Genomic DNA, 22,468 nt, shown 5'->3' on the forward strand with positions numbered 1-22,468 from the left:
TGTTGGCTGCAGGAGCAGCTAACAGCTTTTATATGTCACAGTCTGCAACTTCCAGAAAGGGCAGTCTTTCTTAGGGTCTTTCTTAGCCAAAATCAAAGGGGAGGGGTTTTGGATAGAAAAAACAGTGATTGGGTGGCAACCTTTTTATGTGGGTGGTGAGGAAATTGAGTCACACCCACAGCTTACGAAGTACAAACCATAAAAGACAAACCCCTTTTCTCTGGGCTTCCACCTTTTCTGTGAGTGGTTAATTTTCCTTATTTAAAGCTTTCTAGTTCCTGGTTCCCATACAAAAAGGAGGAAAAAAAAAAAAAAGATTGAGTTCTTGAAACACAGACGGCTGAGTAACAAGCAGTACATTTTTTATAAGACAGTAAATGACATGGGAGCTGAAAGAGCAAGCTGATATTAAATCAAGAGATCAGCTCACATCATTAATCTGGGTGGCCACAAATATGACTCAAGAGGGATGCCAGGCAGATCAGTAGTAGCCAAACTATAGCATATGATATTAGGATAATAGATGTTCAAGTGGTTGTACTTTCTGTCTCCATGTGGCTTTATTCTTCTAGTTTATATATTTATTCTCTCCCTTTGTCTTGTTTCACCCTCTCTCCATTTTTTTTTTTCTTTCTCCACAGAGGAAGGCAGCAAATTACCTGCCTTTTACCTGCCTTTTCACATTACAATGTGAATAGAGAAGCTCAGGACAAATGACGGTAGCCAAGATAACATCTGTTTCAGGTTTAAAAGCATATAGTTGAAATCTAAGCAGAGAGGGGGGTTCAGACTCTCAGGAAGCATACTGAAGGGCATAGCATAGAGGCCATGAAGAATTTAACAGCAGCAGCCAGCTGCCAACAGTAAAAAGTGCTTTCTCAGAAAGATGGCAGTGGAGCAAAATCTGTGTCCAGCAAGAACAAGAGCCAAGAATGCGAATGTTAGGGCAATCTACAATGAAAGGACCCTCAAAAATGCCATGTGTCATGATATCACTAGTAAAATGTGGACCATTCTCAGTCAGTGGCAATAGGAATCCTGGAGAATACACACTATTCCGTTTAAGAACTTACTTACATGCACTGACTTGTCTAGTTTACCAATGTGATTGTCTCCTGCATATTTCAGCAGGAAGAGTACTATGTGAATTTACAGTCATCAGAAATGACGGTCATGTGGTTAGAAATACACCAGACTGGGAGCCAAGTTTCCTGGGCTATATTCCCAGTTGGGTCTTCAGCACTATGTGTGGCCTGATGCGTACTGTTTAACTCTTCACTGGTGCAGCCAAAACTGGGAGGAAAAAGGTACATATCTCATGGTGAGATCTACAACTTCCAATTCCTTAAGAGAGCAGTAAGGCATTTGAAACCAGAAGTTTCTCTGAATTTTAAAGTACAGTGATGAGATGCAGTCTTAGATGTTAACAAGGGTCAAGTGTCACCAGATTTTAATGAGATTTAAGCTCCTAATTCAAGTCAAGTCATTTTAGAAGAGCTTACCGTATAATACTGCAAGTTGTAAACAGGAATTAATTAGCACTGGAGAACTGGAAAGACAAGAACACAAAAGCACAGGAGGTGAACAGGAAGAGTATAAAACATTAGAGCAGCTTGAGAGAATGCACGTGGCTGTCCACAGTTACAGATGTTTAACAACTGGAGCTGTCCAGCAAGGGTCTCACCTCTTCAGAAGGTACTCATGGCACCTTGAATGAATCTCAAGAAAACAGTGTTAAGGATTCCTGAATTGAATAGGAAGTTAGGCAACATCCTGTCTGTGGCCATCCAGTTCAAAGATCCCAGGACATTTGAGAATTTAGTGCTAGCACTGATTAGCCTTTATCTTTCAATATATCTCACATAGCTTTCTGGCCTAAATGGGACTAAGGCACTTTTATTAGCTAAACAGCAGAGATGAGCTTTTCTTTCTCCAGGGTGGCTGAGCTCTTGCTTAGAGTCTCATAAAAATTAACCACTACTTCCAAGGTTACCTCTTTGTCATGTCCACTAAGAGATATTGTCCCTCTACTGAGGTTCAAACTAAGGGACTTCCATGGGGATAAAAATGTATTACTTGAGTAATGTGTCTGGACCACAAATGAGTTTCCTCTAAAAGGAAATAGAGGGCTAGAGGAGGAGAAAGAGAAGGAAGGAATTTCTGAGTTGGACCTAAATGGGAGATTACCTCTTTGAGTCAAATACATGAAGACAGAGCTGATAGTTGCTTCATCCTGAGACCCTGAGGCATGTCAATGATTTCAGATGTCTTTCAACACACATGGATTATATTGTGGAATTTCAGACTATTAAGGAAACCCACAAGGCTATGGAATCATAAAAGGAAAGACCTGTGGGAGGAGAATTAAAAATTCTGCCTCCAAGCAGACGTTATTGCCAGGAGTATTTGAAATGCTTTGAAAGTAATTTTAATTTTAAAATACTTGCAAAATTAAGGGGCATACATCCAAATTGCCAGTAAGAGAACTATTAATGAACAACTAACAATGAGGTGGTTCTTTATAAGATATCTTCTTGAAAAAGACCACTAACATGTTTAGAAACCTTAGGGGAATGCTTGCCAACAGTGACAGAAATGAAATATAGCTATTGTACTGGAAAAAAAAGAAAGAAAGAAAAGAAAACACACATATGACATATACAATTGGTAACAATTACTTTCTACCTTGAAACCTGTGAGAAAATGCTTATGATTCTTAAAATGAAATAAGATATAAATATCCCAGAAAGTGCTTAGTGAATTGTGATGTGCTGTATAAATAGAAACTATAATTGTATTCTCTCACCCCCAGGACAGAAACCCCAATCATCCTTTGCTCCTCACTCATTCTCCCCTTGTTTCATATATCCACTGGCTTTGTACAACATGTGGATTTATTTTGTTTTTATTTGAGCATTGTTGACACACAATGTTACATTAGTTTCACGTGTACAACTTGATTTGACAAATTTATACATTTTTCTCTGTTCACTACAAGTGTAGCTACCATCTGTCCCATTATATCATCACTCTTACAATATCACTTACTATATTCCTTATGCTGTAACTTTTATTCTCATGACTTATTCATTTCATAGCTGGAAGCCTGTATTTTCTACTCCCCTTCAGTTTTACCCAAGCTCCCATCCTATTTCCCATGGCAACCAACTGTTGTGTATTTTATCTCTGAGATGTCTCACCAAACTACCCTTTTTGTAATAGTATTATTATGTCTTTTTAAAAACTTTCTCTACTTATTTATTTATTTTTATTTAGTCTTTACTTAGCTTTATTTGTTTGTTTACTTATTTATTTATTCAGTTAGTTTTTTTTTTTTTACTTTAACTCCAGCTAGTTAATATACAATATTATAGTAGTTTCAGGTGTACAAAATAGTGATTCAACAGTTCCATACATCACCCGGTGCTCATTATGATAAGTGCACTCCTTAATTCCCATCACCTATTTCATGCATCCCCTATCCACTTCCCCCTGGTAACCAACAGTTTGTTCTCTACAGCTAAGAGTCTGTTTCTTGGTTCCTCTCTCTCTCTCTCTAAATCATTATTATGACTTCTTAAAGTTAATCCCATTATCTTTTTCTAGGATTACTCTAGTGTCTCTCCTCTCATTCACTAGTCACATTGCTTTTCATTCTTGAAAAGCAAACAGAATAATTTCTCTCACTTACATGTAACACTTTTGGCTGCCCATTGCCCATAAGATCAAGTCCAAGTGCCTTGAATGTACAGGGGGCTTGAGAGTATAGATCAATATGTTATTATTAAAAAAGCTCAGCAAACTATAAGATAACTGCATAAACAGTATATTAACTTCTCTTTATTAAAATATTTTCTTACTCAATTACAAGTCTCAATTGCATTCTAGAGCCATCAATATTTACAGATGTCTAACTGAGGTTTGCAAACTTTTTCACCAGATTAACCATTAATAATTACTAATCAATTTATGATATTTCACATAAAGGGCTGATATCCAAGATCTGTAAAGAACTTAGCATACTCAGCACCAAAAAAACAAATAACCCAGTCAAGAATGGGCAGAAGACATGAAGACACTTCTCCAAAGAATACATACAAATGCCTAACAGACACATGAAAATATGTTCAATATCACTAGTCATCAGGGAAATACAAATCAAAACCACAATGAAATACCACCTTACCATGATGAAATACCAATTTAAACCAGTTACAATGGCAAAAATTAACAAGAAAGGAAACAAGTGTTGGTGAGGTGTGGAGAAAGGGGAACCCTTCTACACTGTTGGTAGGAATGCAAGCTTGTACAGACACTCTGGAAAATAGTAAGAAGTTTTATCAAGATGTTAAAAATAGAGCTACCCTAGATACATATGCAGTAAAAGGAAGGGGCACATGCACCCCAATGTTCATAGCAGCCATGACCACAATAGCTAAACTGTGGAAGGAGCCAAGATGCCCTTCAACAGATGAATGGATAAAGACGATGTGGTCTGAATGTACAATGCAATGTTACTCAGCCATCGGAGAGGATGAATATCCACCATTTGCATTGACATAGATGGAACTGGAGGGTATTATGTTAAGAGATAAGTCAAGCAGAGAAACACAATTATTATATGGTTTCACTGATATGTGGAACATAAGGAATAGAGTGAAGAACCGTGGGGGAAGGAGGGAAAACTGAATGGGAAGAAGTCAGAGAGGAAGAAAAACCATGAGAGACTCTGGACTCCAGGAACCAAACTGAGGGTTACAGAAGGGAGAGTGGTAGGGAGATGGTGTAACTGGGTGATGGGCATTAAGGAGGGCACGTGTTGTGATGAGCACTGGGTGTTATATGCAACTAATAAATCGTTGAACACTACAACAAAAACTTATGGTTTACTATATGCTGGCTAACTGAACACAAATATATATATACACACACAGCAGGTAACTGATGAAGGGTAGAGGACTTGTAAGAATGATAGAGTTTGGGGACACCTGGGAGGCTCAGTAGCTAAGCATCTGCCTTGAGCTCGGGTCATGATCCCAGGGCCCTAGGATCGAACACTGCATCAAGCCCTGCATCGTGCTCCCTGCTCAGTGGGAAGCCTGCTTCTCCCTCTACCACTCGCTCTGCTTGTGTTCCCTCCCTCGCTGTCAAATAAATAAATAAAATCTTTAAGAAAAAAAAATGACAGGGTTTTGGTGTCTAATATGTACTTCCATTTATAATGTAGAGGATCATGAATTTATTGGTTCAGAAAATGCGCAGAATAAACATACAAAATATTCTCAAATTTTGAGCTCTTTGTTTAATACCATATATATAAAATATATAGTTTATATGTCATATACTTACACAAATTTTACATATTATATAATAATATATATAATTATGATGCATAATACAAAAATACTGCATTTTCAAAGTATTTGATAAATTTTGTAAAATATACATAATACTATCTCTATATAGTATCATTTATTTTACTATATTATTCAGTACTGTGAAGCCAGATTCAAGGTTTTGCATTTTAATTTACCATTCTCTCTTTTTAAAAATATTCTTTTATCTTTTTTTTAATCTTCCTAACAAAAAGTAATTAGGAACTAAATGTAACATAATGATATTCAAATAATCATTTATTTATGATTATTCAAATAATCATTTTATTTTTCTTCAAGGAAAAAAAATTTTAGGTGTTCTGTATTAAAATACAGAAAAAAACCGTAAAAATTAACAATTTTAAGTATAACCAAACCTGAGGTTTCCCACTGGAAATAGTTGTGAAAATCATAGCTTCTGGGGAGAACAAATGTAGGTGAAAATGAAGAACAGAGGACTATTGTATTTTTTATTTTAATTTTATGGAATTAGAATAAAATACATTAATTTATTGATAAAAATTAATTTGGTAAACAGCACAGATCAAAGTATGTTCACTGAACTAATAAACATGTAAAACTGGGAATGTAGATAAAAGGGAAGCCACATTTGAGTTTGCTTAGAATCTCTCTCATTGGGTTTGATTCTGTTATAGGAACTTCTAACAGACTAGAGCCACTTATCTTAAAAATTTATCTACACTCCTAGAAAAACTCTACTGTTTTAGAGGATCCTTGTCTACCTTTTTTGTCCTACTGAATTTAAGGCTAGGCTTTCAGCTTTCTATAATTCATGGAAGAAATGGTGTCCTGAATGAACATGTATGTAGTAGTTGCTACTGTGGATATTTCATGGGCCTGGAATAAGACAGGTTAGATTTCACTCATCTCAGGGATTGTTTTAATGCTTTAAAACAAAATGTATGAACACCATGGCCTATGGTTCCTTCAAGGTCTATAAAAGACAAAGGCACTCTTTCAGTTTTCTAATCAATCTTTAAAACAGGCACATACTTTTCCCTGCCTCCCATAGACATCCTTCAGAAATCTTGGATAATAATCTCAAGGCTTTTAAGACCAATGTGTCTGGTGGATAAAGAAAAGAAAAATCTCATAGCTTAACTGGCCTTCATAAATTTATGGACTTTGACAGCCTTGAAGGAGGACAGGCATGAAGGAGCTCTTCAAACAGCCAGTATGTTTGTGTTGGTATCTACAAAACAACCAGCAGGAGAGCTGGGTCATTCTCCACTAAGAGGTTTCTAGATACATTAGACTTTAATGAGTATGAAGGGTGGTAAAATCGAACTTGTAACTATTTGGCTCCAGGAGGTATATAAAAAACATTCATGGTGAGTAGATAAAAGATATAGTTACAGTGGTAAATTCTGGCATGAAATATTGGTTATATCTGGTAAAACACATGAAGAATCCAAAGTACTTAAAGGCAGATAGTTGGAGTTGGGGTGTGGGTGTTTGTTATTTTGTGAAAGGAAAAAGGAGTCAGGTGTTAGGATCATATAGAAATTGTATGGTTATCCTACAGAGATGAAAATCCCTGAAGTTCTATTCTAATACATATATTTGATATATATGTGTACACACACATACAGGTATATATACATACATACACAATATATATTATAGCCTTTAATATATAAATATTATATATATACACATATATATGTGTGTGTGTGTGTGTGTATGTGTGTGTATATATATATATATATATTTCCATTCCCTAATGTTTAGGAAGTTGTTGCTAGAAAAGAACAACAGCACGATGAACCAAAGATAAGATATTTATTTTCTGCTTGCCAAGAATATATCAAAATAAAACCCAAGAGGTTCATGTTGTGGTCAAGTAGACTGAGAGATTTTAACGCACTTTTCCATGGCATGATTTCAGACGTTGCCTATAGTGGGTATTCAAAAGATGTTTGTTAAATTTGATAAATAAACAAATGCTATATCAGCATGGCCTTTTCTTAATCCAAGACCTCAGCACACAGCCAGAAAAAACTTGGGCTTTCCAACAGTCATCTGCACTCCAGCCAGAGTCATCAATTCTCCTTGGTCCTTTCACTCACTATGAAGAAGGTCTGGATAAACTTTGTGGGAAAGTCTTGTTAGCTGCCCAGTAAAAATTTAGAAATGAACATATGGGATGGTTATATTAGGCTGTGTGGAGCCATTAGTCAGATTATATATCACAAAATCCATCATTTGTCATTCACACATACCATGATTAGAGGTGTGCAATAGGGCAGCTTGAATGAAGAGTCACAGAAAGAGAATTAAATATGTGCCATTCCAGACATTTGATAATAATCTCAGACTATCTGGTAATCAACAGTTTTGGAAAATTCTTCTGAGTAAAATTATACATAAAGGGTTAATATTCCAAAAATGAAAAGCTGCAAGAATGATTATTCCTCCCTTAAATCATGTTCCTACAAAGCCTGCCTGCCTGCCACTATGATCCCAAGGAAGGGAATGGGTTAATGATACTTCAAGGATAAGGAGCTTTCATATAATAGAAGTCTTTTCTAGACAGAAAGGAATAAAAAGAACGTTCTTGTTCCAGGGAACATAAGAAGAAAACCGGGAAGACAAATGCCACAGTTATAATTTCAGCTTGCATTCCTGGCACATGAAGCATGGATGGCAAAAAGTAGATATTTCATATACACAGAGCAGAAGGCCAACAGTAGAAAGACATTGACTCACTTCCAATTTGAGCTTTTAGAAAGAAAGCACATTGCAGGGTGCCCCCATACCAGTATGAAATTTCCACTGGATGGAGGAGTGTCATTGAGAGCATGGCATAATTGAGCAGAGGAGAAACTGTGATATATGCCAAATCTCTCTCTGATCATAGATATCACAGAAAGCAATTTTCAGCATGCTCTAGTGGTAGAGAGATTGGAGGACAGAAGAGGGACAACAATGCAGAATGAGGTAACCTTGTATCAGAGGCTGCAAGCGGAGGTTGAGAAGCCAAACTAAGAGTGACAAAGAACAACCTGATTGAAATTCTGAAGACCTGTAATACCAGGAGAGCTGATAAAATCTAGTAAAAACAAAAAGCTCTATCATCATGAAATTACCTAAGATTTCCTCCATCCCTTATGTCCTCATGGTCAGGATGGAGGAGAAACCCTAAACTACTGAGTATTTACTCAAAAGAGATTGAGTTAACCTGTGAGAATGTGAAATTCCCTCTTTTAGCAAACTGGAGGATCTATTTGCCCCCAAATGCAACTACCTAGCAGTGAAGGCTTTTGGAGATTAAGGAAAAGAAAAGAGCTAAACTGCTTTTGGAACTGTCTTGAATTGTGACACATAAACTTTGAAATATGCTGTAGATGTTTACATCAGATTGTTTGGAAGATCTACCTAGACTGTCCAGATGTTATCTCTGGATTAAGCCAATTGTCAACAGAGAGCCACAAATTTGGACCACATTCCTTTGAACCTGCTGCAATAATGCTTCACCTGTCTTAAACATTGATACTGAGCCTCAGGTGTAAGAGTGCTAACTGAAAGAGGAATGGTGCTATCTCAGTAATTCTAGGGATATTGTTAAACATGTTGTCAACCACATCTAGTGTTTCCATCAGAAGTCTTAGTATGAAAAGTCTGTTTCTTATAGATAATAGCAAAAAAATATTTCTGCACCAGAATTTGTATGTTTTTCCTTTGGAGAGTTTCAAACCTTGTAATTCATTGTATTTCCTTTTCTGCTTAGGTTAACAGAACCTGACAGTCTATTTCAGTGTCTGCTGTTGACTCTAGAATTGCATATCTACATATCCACCTGTTTTTATATTCCTGGTCTATTTGTATTTTTGCCAGCCATGATTTTTATTTTAACATTGTTCTTATCTATTTTTAAAGATTTTATTTATTTATTTGACAGAGAGATCACAAGTAGGCAGAGAGGCAGGCAGAGAGAAAGGGGGAAGCAGGTTCCCTGCTGAGCTGAGAGCCTGATGTGGGGCTTGATTCCAGGACCTGAGCCAAAGGTAGAAGCTTTAACCCACTGAGCCACCCAGGCACCCTCTTCTTATCTAGCTTTAAATGGATAAATATTAGATTAGATTAAATTAAGTTAGATTAGATTAAATACTCTTTCATAATAGCAAATAATAATTGCCATGACATATTGAGACTTCTTATAGTAGGAACTCTTAAAAGATAAGTTTAATCCTCACAAAATCTATAACCTATGGAAAAGTTCCCACACATCTTTATTTTACTGCTGAGAAAACAGTTTAATGAAACTAGGCAATTTACTCAAGTTCACAAAACTAGAAAATGCTTGAGCTGGTCCCATTTAAAAAGAAAAGAAAGGGTTCAAGCTAGGATACAAACCTATATCTTTCTGAAGGCAGAGGCTGATCTCTTAGTTGCTATAGTATGCCACCATTTTGGAGGAAAATGAGATTTATATAAATGAATTATCAATTATTAAACAACTATGAATTATTTACTCATTTTCAAGCTTCTGTTGGGCACTAGCAATCACAATAGAAATAAAATAGTAAGTCACCCTGCATTCCTAGGGTCTTAAGTATAAATTATAGAAAAAAATTATAGAAGGGAATTTGTAACTAAATTTGCTCACAAACTAAATAATAAAAGAAAGTCATCTGGAAATGTTTAAGTGGAGGAAAAGATCCAATATTATGTTAATTGGGGATTTCTTATCAAGAAATGAAAATAACCATATAAAGTATGGTTAAGAATAAAATTGATGGAGGGGAAGACAGAGCCTTCCACAGAAGGGAATAGGTAGAAATTAGGCACATGGACAAAAATGACAAGAACAATTTTATGACATAAAGTGATTAGATTGTAGTCAAGGAATAAGGTTTCATAAGTGAATCACTAATAAGGTTTACATGCCTCGAAAATTCTAAGCCTAGAAGCTTGGGGAAAACGTCTGACTAACAAAATCCCATTTGAGGAATAAATGGGAAGTTAGTTTGCATGTGTTGCATGTGTTGAGTCTGAAATGATATCCACTTGGAAATATCAAGCTGTGAGGAAGTGGTAATGGTCAGGATGTATCACACTGGCATAGATGAGTACTGGACACAGAATATACTGCAGGCCAGGTTCTGCCCAGAAACCAATAAACACTAGAGAATTAGTTAATATGTGAATAAGTAACTCATCTTAGTCCAGGCAAGGGAGCAGGTGTAAAGGTTGAGAAGGTTATATAAATGAGAAAAAGAGGTGGAAAAGATCTTGGTGGTGGTAGGGAGGGAACCAGAACATACACTCTCTCATTTGAAGCCTAAGCTATATGTTGTTAGGTATAGATGGGTGATTAGATAAGAGCGTATACACCTGGAAGTAAACAAAGACTAAATTCCATAAAATTTAGTAGACTGTGATTGCAAAAATAGCACTAGACTTTCAAGATACTCTGAGAAGACTAGAAATAAATATAATCTTCAAAATAGAGATGCAAGTGAGATCCTTGAAATTGTACTAGTTACTTAAAGTAAGGTTGGTTCAGAGAAAAAGGTCAGAGAACAGTCTTCGGATAACGATACGTGTTAAAAGTAAAAGAATAAAAATCAAAGAAAAGAGATGAAAGAATGATTAAGACAAGGAGAAGAAGAAGGAATTATTCTGGTTTTCTTCCAACTACGATCATACACATCATGTTTCACCCTAATTTATCTGCATTTAAAGATTATATAAAAATTAGTAAATACAAGCCATACAATGTAGTATTATAGAAAATAAAGGCCTTGATTAATTTGAAGGTGTCATTGTGTAGACCTGGTGTTCCATGTACATGTAAACTACTGATTATAACATGTGTTTTGAAAAAATTTGAAGCATCTACTTACCACTTGATACTTACCACTATGTATTATGGTGGAACCCCATATGCCTTCTCTGATGTGGTTGTCCACATGAGAGTCTCTAATGAAATGGGCAACAAATGCAAGACAAATGTGTACAAAATGTCAATGGTAACATTGATTTGTGATATGTAAGAGCAACTTTTTAATCTTTTATCCCTATCAGTACACTGATATCATAAGTTGATTTTGCCATATTCCCCTTGAAAGGCATAGATGGCCTACACCAACGACCTCCCAAACCCCACCCGACCCACTCACAGCTTCTCATTCACCTTACCTTCCTAATTCTCTTAAAGCGGAGCTTCTCAAACTTTAGCATTATCAGAATCATCTGGAGAACAAGTTAAACACAGATGGCTGGGCCAGGATGAGAGCAGGATCAAGAATTTGCTTTTCTAATATATTCTCGGGTCATGGTAATACTGCTGGTCTAGGAACTACGAACACTATGACTTAGAAGAAGATTGTAGTACCTTGTATTGTTAAAAAATTGTTAATTTCTTACTTATCTCCTTGAAAAAGTAATAAGGTAAAGAGAAGACTGTCTCTTTGTTTATCTCTGAACTCCCACTGGGCAGAGATACTATCCAGTACAATAGTAAACATGGACAGAATGGACAGATTAACCCTCATTTCTATCTCTCAAGGTTTTTTTTTTTTTTTAATGTGTATGCCTATCTTCTAATTTAGTATTCCCCACACACCCATACTTAGAATAAGAAACTACCTCTTCTCTCAAAACTTAAATCTTCAAACTTGTGAACTTTATTTCCTCCATTTCTAGAAGGGATAAATGTAGAAATAAAACACTTCTGCAATTATTCCTTCTCTTTCCAGGATCTCAGTATTTTGTCTCTACTTGTTTACCATTCCCTGATTCAAAATTTATACATGCCCTGCTTATTCTAGAACAGTTTTTGAATATTATTTTCTAATGCTCTAGTCCACTCATCTTCCCTCCGCATTTACCTTGTAACTTTGGTATGTCTTCAGTCCCCGGCCCTGGGTCCTTTATCACTTCATGTACCTCATCAAGAAGGCTGTGCAGAGGTCTTTGCCTTCAAACTGTACCTCTCACTTAAATCACAACTTCATACTCTCCACTACTTTCTATTAGATAACTCAAAACTCAACAATACCAGAATGATTATTATGTACTTCACAAAATATTTTCTGTCAGCTTCTCAGTCTCTATTCATGTCACCATTGAATGCCTATTCTTAGTATGTAATGTAGCCCAAACTTACCACTTCCACCTTGAAATAGCTGTATATCCATTTTTCTCTCTCCATTTGAACTTTGATCATCTTATCTTAGGCAATCAGGACATGGGATGCCAAAATACATGTTCAATTAACTAACTTGACTTCAGTTTTTTTCCCAATTCCTACATAACTAACTCATTATTTACCAGAATTTCATAAACACCCTTATCTTGTTATTCCTTTGTTTGAAGTTCCAAAAGACTCTTATTCCACAAACATAAGTTCTTCTTTGTCATGCTATCTCTTCCCATTTCCCATTAATACTAGGCTAGTAAGGTCAGTTGCCTCCATAGATGATGATGCCTATCACAACCGTGGTGGCTTTGCTTAGGATGTGTCCTCAGCAGCATAAACCTACTTCTTCTTCCCTCTGCATATCTTCCCTATGGGCTTTCTAGATCACTTCTACAAATTGTCTCAAGTCCTTTATCTCAAATTCTTTGGGAGACAAAATGGAGAAGTACAAACCAACATTTATCTCACCTGTCACTGATATTTTATTCTGTATTTGATTATATGTTTTATTATTCCTTCTCTGTCATGGGTAGAATTAATCTTTAAACTGTCACACAATTATAAATTTCTTTTGGACAAGGACTGTATCATCTATAGCTCCATACTACAAAGAAAATCTAGAAATGTATTAGTACATATATGAACTCAACAACTATTTTTTGGCTGTTATTTATACACCTAAAGGTTAAAAGGGATGCATCTTACCTTAACGAAAAGTACAGATCATACTATGAGTGGAAGAAAACTATACAAAAAAGTTTGAATTGTGATTCATATAAGCCTTTAAACTTTTAAAAGTTACCTTTAGAAAAAAAAAAAAAAAGACTGCACTTTAACATTTGAAGTGCAATTGTCTTACACAAGCCACTATGTACAATCTTTATCTTTTACTAACAGTAACTAAAGCAAAGAGAACAATTTCCCAACATTGTGGTGGGAAAATCATCCTGTAATACTCACTTTTCTTGCAATTTTCAGTTGCTTATTAAACAATGTTTTGATGTGTACATACTCCCACCACAGTGTAACGTCAGCCATGTAGTCCTTTAACTCCTCCAAGTTTGTGCTCTTGGCAGAGGGCCACATTGTCCAGCCAACTTCTTAAGGATCTGAAAAGTAACAAGTGGTACCCAGAAGTTGTAATAACCCTATAACACAAAACGTTTTTCTTTCCCAGAAAATAGTGGGAATTAATCCATAAGACATGTAATGAGTCTTCTTCCTTATTTCTTCCTAGTTCTAAAATACAAAAGTTTGTACAAGCACAAGACTCACATTTACTGTTAAGTTTTTTCATATTCTATGGGGAGAAAATGAGAAGTGATATAGCAGGGCAGCAGAGAGCACGTACCCTGGATATACGTAGTTGCTCTTCAGCACATATCCCACACTACTACTTCCCAGCTCTTGAATGGTCAGCAAATTACCCAACCTTTCTTAAGTCCAAACCTTTTTCTTCTTAAAGAAGGGATAATAACCTATCTCACACAGCTGTGAGAATTAAAAGAAGTAACATATGGAAGACACTTCACACAAATTCTCTCTCTCTCTCTCTCTCTCTCACACACACACACACACACACACACACACACACACACACTACAAAGCACATTTAGGGCATCTTTGCCTATGTCCTGGGAAGAGGGAGGAAAATGTGGAACTGGGGAGGTAGACAAGAGAGAAAAGGAAGGACAGTGTCTAGATTATTGATAAAAGGAAAAAGGAAACACGTTCTTACAATATTCTAATTTTCTTTAAGAGGTACAGAGTTGATAAGATAATCATAGAGTGATAGAATTTAAATTTTAATTTAACATATGTGAATTTAAAGTGTGAATTTAATGTAATGAAAAGGAGAAGAAAGAGGGTAAAAGGAAACAACTATAACTTAGGGACCCAGTGTCCCACCCTGCTCATAAGTGCCGTTCTTTTCTCAGCCTCAGTTGTAAGGTATTCAGACTAGCTGCTATACAACAAAGCAGACTAGCTGCTTCAACAAATCCTGAAGAAGGTTTGGATTGAGAAACTAGAGGAAGGAACTGAGGAAGAGAGTGAAAAAGAATGTGTAGAACACATGGACTGTAACCAGCAGTAAAGTGATTCAGTCAGAATGTCTGGGAAAACCCAGATGGCTGGACCACCAATAAGGAGTTGGTGTCACACTGTTCTAGCACATTGAGTAACATTTAGAACAGAACAAATTCAAAGGTCCTTTTGCCTTTCCCCTTGTTCTATTTTCCCACCAATACTGATGACCTCTGTGCTCACAGCATATCTGTGCATCATCTGAGCTACATGAGTCCACTGAATGATGCACTTGTTCAGAAAGAGATACATATGACTATCCAAAAGTTCAGGCCAACTCCAGAGGGTGCCAAGCAAGATCCACTTCAACAGATCATAATTTATACTGGCAGCTGGACAAACAAAAGCAGAGTGACGCATGAACCAGCTTAAGAAAATTGCCAATCCTCCACCAACTGCTTGTTATATTACTCTTAAGTGTTTCTAAATAGGTCAGTTAGAATAACATCATGTGGGCCATAGTAAGTCAGAAGAAAATAAATGTCACTTTGAGCAAGCTGAATTCTTCCTTTAAATGCCTCCTCTTTGGTCCTTTTAGTTAACCATCATCTGGTGAAGGGTAAAAAACAAAATTGTCATGGTTTTGTAGTGGTCAGCAGTTTCAATGATTCACATTTCAACGTGGCCCTGTGACAACTGTGGGTCTTTTCCAGGTGGTTTTTGGCATTACCTACGTAGCTGGCCATACGATGTATTTTGCCTTGGAGACTGGAAGAATAATAACAATGACCCCATCTCTCAGAGAACCACAACTTCACTCTGGCAGATGTTCTGAGCCAAAGCTCTGAGATCGTGAGTTCTAGGATGTGTAAGGAGTTCCAGAGTCTTGGGTCACCCAGCCTCTCTTTCCTCAATATTCAAATGACAAGATAATCCCTGGAAGTGTCCCAAATCAGTTCTTCTGGCTGAGGTTAGGTCTCATGTCAAAAGTGATCTCTAATAAGATTTTAGCCAGATGGGGTTGTGTTCATGGTTATGCACATCTGGAAATGTAACCAGAGGAACTAGGTGAGCAATGATAACTATAAAGGGATGTTGATTTCTTTTTGCTTGTATATACTGTTCTATCTATAATGGTTTTGAGGGAGAAAATTACCAAGATCTAGTTATGAGGGAAGGAAATAGAAAAAGTTAAAAGGAGGAAGGAGGGCCTAAAGTGGCATTTTTTTTCTTTTGGTATATTAAGATGATGTCTAATAGTCCTACTCATACTCTTTTTTTCAATGTGAGCAAACAGAATCTCTAACTGTTCTTAAATACCACTAGTTCAGAAATTTTACTAACAATTACTAAGTGTCAATTTTGGGTTATAAAATATTTTTATTCTACATTTTACACTTTTGTATTAGAAAGTATTAGAAAAACCAATGAGGTCAGACAAAAATGAAAGAAGTAAAATTAGTCCAGACAATAATGAGTTCAGGAAGATAGCAGTATCAAAATAATAATCACTTAGCTGATGCTATTGAGTTTGCTTGCATGAAATTAAAACTGATAAATTACTATACTTTCAGAGAAAAAGAGAGGAAATTTACTTTGCAGTCACCTTAAACAATTATATGTGAGAGCTTGAAATTATCTTGGAAATTATTCTACCTCATTTTACTTGGGAAAACAGACAAAGGAACATCTCTACTCAATTCAGTTTAAATCTGTCTCAAAAAAAGCTGCATGCAATGCATGCTTAATAATGCTAATAAATGGGGGCGATCAACACAGATGTTTGTTCTATTTTTATCTATAGATGGAGCATGAATAAGAAGGCATCAGTGAACATGCTGGCTGAAAAAGGATAGAAGAAAACCTCAAGTCATGCACGCTAAAAATAAGTAAATAAATAAAATAAAATAAGGGAGCTTTAGACAAAACAGTGTGACCTGAGAAAATGGAGACCAAGGTGCTAAGAGGAAACTAGATGAATTTGAGTAATCAGAATCTGTTTGATGTCATATGATGCTGAATTTTACACTAGGAATATTTTAGGAAGGATGTTAATTTATACCTTTCAGGTTAGGGAATTAAAGAAAATTTAGTGATAAGTTAAAGGGAAGACAGCATATTTAGGACCTAGATGGATGGAAAACAAATAATGATTAGTGAATAATAAATTGCTGATTGTTGTTCTAGAGTGTGGAATGGGATGCTACCAGATGGAAATAAATGATTGCTATAGTGTCAGTATACAAAAAATACAAAGCAGATTATTGGATTAGAACTGGATATGAAAGTCACACATAAATTCTCAGCATATCCATGCTACTTAACATGAAATCAGGTCCTCGGGACATTAAAAAAAGAGCTAACCTACAATGAAGCAATTGTACTACTGGGTATTTACCTCAAAGATACAGATATAGTGATACACATAACATCCCAATGTTCACAGTAGCAAAGTCCACAATAGCCAAAATGTGGAAGGATCCAAGATGGATATAAAGCCTCAATGGATGAATGGATAAAGTTGACGTGGTTCATATATACAATGAAATATTACTCTGCCATCAGAAAGGATGAATATCTACCAGTTACATTGATATGGATGGAACTGGAGGGTATTATGTTAAGTGAAATAAGTCAGTCAGAGAAACATAATTATTATATGGCTTCACTCGTATGTGGGACATAAGGAATAATGCAGAGGACAATAGGGGTGGGGGGAATGAATGGGGAAAAAAATCAGTGAGGGAGACAAACCATATGAGACTTGACTCTGGGAAGCAAACTGAGGGTCGTGGAAAAGGAGGTGGGTGAGGGGATAGGGTAACTGGGTGATGGGCGTTAAAAAGGGCATGTGATATAATGAGCACTGGGTGATATACTCAACAACTGATCATTGAACATTAATTATATCAAGTACTAATGATGTGCTATACTTGGCCTAATTGAATTTAAATTTTAAAAAATGCAACTTTGCTAAGTATAGAAGAGAAGGGAATTATTACAGGACAAAGAAAATGGTCTATAGAAGGAGGAAAAATAGAATAAATTACTCTTAAAGGATTTCCAATAAATACTTTGAGTAAATCACTTAATAAAGAAATTGTTGAAACCTAGTGATAGAAGTTTATTTGATTCAAAAACAAAAAATGCTTGGCTTCTCCCTTCATCACTACCATGTTCTGACCTCCTGGTAACTCATTCTCAGTCACTGAGAAATTGCTACTTGCATTGCCTCTCTTTCTGTTCAAATTTCTGCTATCATACTAGAGGATATCATACTAGAAATCTACATTTCATAGAGTTGTCCTAGAATTTTTACTTTGTAAAGAATCTTCACTAAACTTGGTATCTATACTCTGTGACTTTAGCAAATTTCACCTTCATTCCATATTCTACAACATCCCCCACCCCCATTCCCAGAGTCACATTTTGAATCTTGTCAATTGCATGTCAAAAATCTTAATCTCTAACATCCCATTTTGTGACTACAGGTTATGTAATAAGACCTTAAATTGTATGGAAAAAAAGTGTTGCCAGGAAAATAAAGCTAATGACCTTGGATGGAGCTGTGAATGGCATTATGTCCAGCCAGAGAAATATTAAGTTCTACCTATTCAGTAATTTAAAATTATTAGTATTTTCATTGTTACTATTATTTATTAGTATGAAGCTACTTTTGTGGCTAATTCTGGAACACAGTTTTGGACTAAGAACATCCTACTGATTATCTGAAGGAAGGTACCTAAATGTGAGAATGTGAATTCGAAGAACTCCAACATCAAAGGACCCCAGGAAGGATCAATATTAAGAGTACCACACATAGTCATAACATCAACTGATGAAAAACAAAGTTAAGGAGAAAAACCTTAAACGCAGCCAGAGAGGAAAGAAATACATTACTTAAAGGGGAAAGCAACAATATTAACAGACCAAAAAATAAGAAATGACATCTTATAAGTGCTGGGAATAAAAGATTATCAACCCAGAATTTTATATCTAATGTAGTCATCCTTCATATATAAAGGAGGAAATAAAGACATTTTCAGATCAAAGAAACGAGAAAATCCAGCACTCGTGAACCTGCACGATGAGCAGTACTAAAAAAAGTTCTTCAAAATAAAGAGAAATTACCAGTGGAATTACCAGTGCAATCTTAGATCCATAGGAGGGGATTAAAAAGCTTGGGTATGTTCTATATGGTTCTGGAGTTAAGATCTTGTGACAAACATACATTTTCAAACAATTTTAGGAGTAGAAAGTAGTTCTACTGAAAGTAGTTCTCAGGAGTAGAAAGATTCTGTTATGAATATATATGTGACAAGTAAATTTGATATGCAGATGTTCCACAAAATAAGTATGAAGTTTTAAAATAGAGATTAAAAAGTAGATGGGCATTTCTCTCTAGACAGATTGGGACAAAGCTGACCAAAATGATTCAGAAGCCCAAGAACAGTATTAGAGGATCTGGCTATTGCCTTCATAACTTCAGTGTAGATTATATTCAAAGTTTCCAGGATTCAGGCAACCAAAGGAAATAATTCATACATTATGTAAATGTTAAAGACTGTAAGGTATTTTATTTTGTGGTCTTTGGGTAATAAGATTAACCCAAGTGACTGTCAAGAGGCTATAGGAAAAGCCCAGGCCCTGCACAAGGACAACTGCAAATATTTCTACTTTGAAGTGAGTGCAAAAGTTGTCCGCAATGGTATAGTGACCATTAAGGAAGCAATTTAAATAGCTCTTGATACTTAGAATAAATGGGTCATACCACTTATTTACAGCTTTCTGAATTTCTACTCAATCAAACCACTTCATCTTATTGCTGACTATTGCAGTCTACAGTCTATCCTAATCAACTCATACATACCCACCACATAATTACAAAGGAGGATTATATGTTCTATGTATGCTGGAATGTATTATGTACTAAAGTAGATATGTACAATGTACTAATGTAATTAAACTTTCTAATTTATTATTAAATGAGTAATTAAATTTATTTTTAATTTATTATTATAATTAAAAAATACAAGTTTATAATTTATAATTTTTATAATTTATAATAATAAATCATTACTAATTTATTAAATTAGTGATTAAATTATTAAATTAATAATTAAATTTTATACTTTAAACTTTAGACTTTAGACTTTTTATTTTATAATTTAAACTTTAAATTTATATTACTACTTCATTAGTGCATGGGAAAAGGAAAATCTGCTCACTGAATAGTCTATTTACTAATCACGGAACCTCATATGCATAAATTGTGAAGGGTGTCTAACAATAATAGTTCTTTAATTATCAAGCTAGAGAAGTAATACTAATAGAGATAACCAAAAATATTAGTTATTATTGTTTTTTAAAGATTTTATTTATTTATTTATTTAGAGCATGAGTGGGGGGAGGGGCAGAGGGAAGGGAATAGAGAGAATCACAAGCAGAATCTGCATCAAGTGTGGAGTCTGAAATGGGGCTCCATCTCACAACCCTGATTGAGATCATGACCTGAGCCAAAATCAAGAGTTGGACACTTAAATGACTGATGCAGGCACCCCAATATTAATTATTATTAAAACAAAACGTGAGGGGCTCCTGGGTGACTCGGTCAGTTAAATGTCTGCCTTCAGCTCAGGTCATGATCCCAGGGTCCAGTGATCAAGACCTGCTTTGGACTCCCTGCTCAGCGGGGAGCCTTCTTCTCCCACTCCCCCTGCTTGTATTCCCCTCCTAGGGTGTCTCTTTTGCTGTCAAGTCAATAAATACAATCTTTAAAAAAAAAAATGAATATCTTAGAACAAACTTCAAAAACCACCACACATACTTTTTTTAAATTTTTAATTTTTTATAAACATATATTTTTATCCCCAGGGATACAGGTCTGTGAATCACCAGGTTTACACACTTCACAGCACTCACCACAGCACATACCCTCCCCAATGTCCATAATCCCACCCACTTCTCCCAAGCCCCCTCCCCCCAGCAACCCTTAGTTTGTTTTGTAAGATTAAGAGTCACTTATGGTTTGTCCCAATTCCATCTTGTTTCATTGATTCACCACACATACTTTTAACAGGAAAGGCAGGTTATATTTGAATTTTGTTTAGACAGTTTAGTAGAAAGATCTTTGTTGGGTGAAAAGGTTCATCTTATACTTTAGCAAGCCTACCAAAGCAGGTGGTTTTCATGATGCAGTAATTGCCCAGGAACTCAAGTTCACTTGCTAATTATCTCCTTCAAATTAAATGGGAAATCCTCAGCCTAGTCCCACAAGTTTGATTAGTCAGGATTTCATGCCATTTTTTCTGCATTGCTTATACTTTTGATTCATTTTAGAAAATTGTTCATTTAGAAAAGTTTTAGGATATAAAATATATCATAAAACCTCTGATATTTCCCACAAGTTGGGAATATCTATATAACACTCTATTTCATCTGGACACCTTGGATAGAAAGCAGAATGTATAAGGTGTGTAGTTGTTTTTCCCACCTTTCTTCTCTCTTTCATTTACTAACTAAATCCCAGATGTGGATATTTAGTCTTGTTCTCCCTCCACTGGGAAATTACCTCATGCCTTCCCTGACTCATGAGCTATATACACAGATACTGTAGGTCATTTCCCGCTAAAGTATTATATTTTGGGAGCAGAATACTAAAAAGTTTAAAATAACACAAGTACCACAGTCCAAAAGTCTGAAATTATCTTTGGAAAAGTCTCTGATATTTTATATTGAAAAAGTAGAGTGAGCATTTTCACCACTTAAACTAGACTTTTATTAAGTATTTATGTATATTATTAAGTATAATACATAGACATTGCATTTAAGAGGAACAAAACTAACAAACATGAAATAATAATGCAGTAATACACAAAAACATGAGACCAAATGCTAAGTGTACAGACAGACACACACACACACACACACACACACACACACTATTGGTTTTGTTTCTCTGAAGAATCCTGACAAATACACAAGGCTTTTTGTGTAATGTGTTTTAATTTCTCTATCAGACTAAACAGATTGATAAAACCACATATTCTTAATTTTGTTGTCTCTGACACTCACATGGTACTAATAGCAAAAGATTTAGTCCATTCTGTAAAAAGAGTAAACCAATGAAGGCCCAAAGTTGAGTGGCCCTAAGGAATGAACATAAGTGAAAATAAAGAATTTGAAAGAAGCATATGCTCTAAAGTCAACGCAGTGTAGGATTGTCTGTGTATTTATTATTGAAGCATTAGAAGAAACTGAAAATTAGCAAAAGGGAGGAGGGCAGAGAGTAATAACATTGAACAATATTTGGAGTTTGGTTAATTGGCTTCCTTATAATTATTCTTCTTTTAGTACAGAGGAGTGATATTGAAATTTTTGAGACAAAGAAGGAAGAGCAGGGTGAAATGCATAGAGAGGAAAACACAAATATCTGAATAGATATCAAGTTAGTAAAATTTTCCCATTTGCTTCTTATGTAGGCCTGGAACTATGGTCTTTTAAAATGTCTATTCCTTCTTTTCTGTCTCAATAAATAAAACTGGCCAAATGCTATCTGGCTGTTAGCAATGTGACAAATCATGGTTCTCACTTTATGATTTCATATAATTATCTTATTAATAAGACTGGTCCATTTTTTTCTTTCAACAACATAGATATAAGAAACAAAGATTACTTAAAAGCTTCTAGAATTCTGGAAAAGGTAATGGAAATGTTTAGAACACTAGAGGTAATTAGTCATCTATCTGAAACCCATGGATTTAGATAAAGATCAGATCAATGTTGATCATCCTTAATTCTACAAATCAAACATGAATAATGTTAATTTTGGAATAAAAATAATCTGGGATATGTTTATTTTTATGAAATTTAATATTCCAGATGACTCAAAGTAAAGAAT

The sequence above is a fragment of the Mustela nivalis genome (assembly GCF_964662115.1).
Source record: "Mustela nivalis genome assembly, chromosome: 2".
Classification (NCBI taxonomy): domain Eukaryota; kingdom Metazoa; phylum Chordata; class Mammalia; order Carnivora; family Mustelidae; genus Mustela; species Mustela nivalis.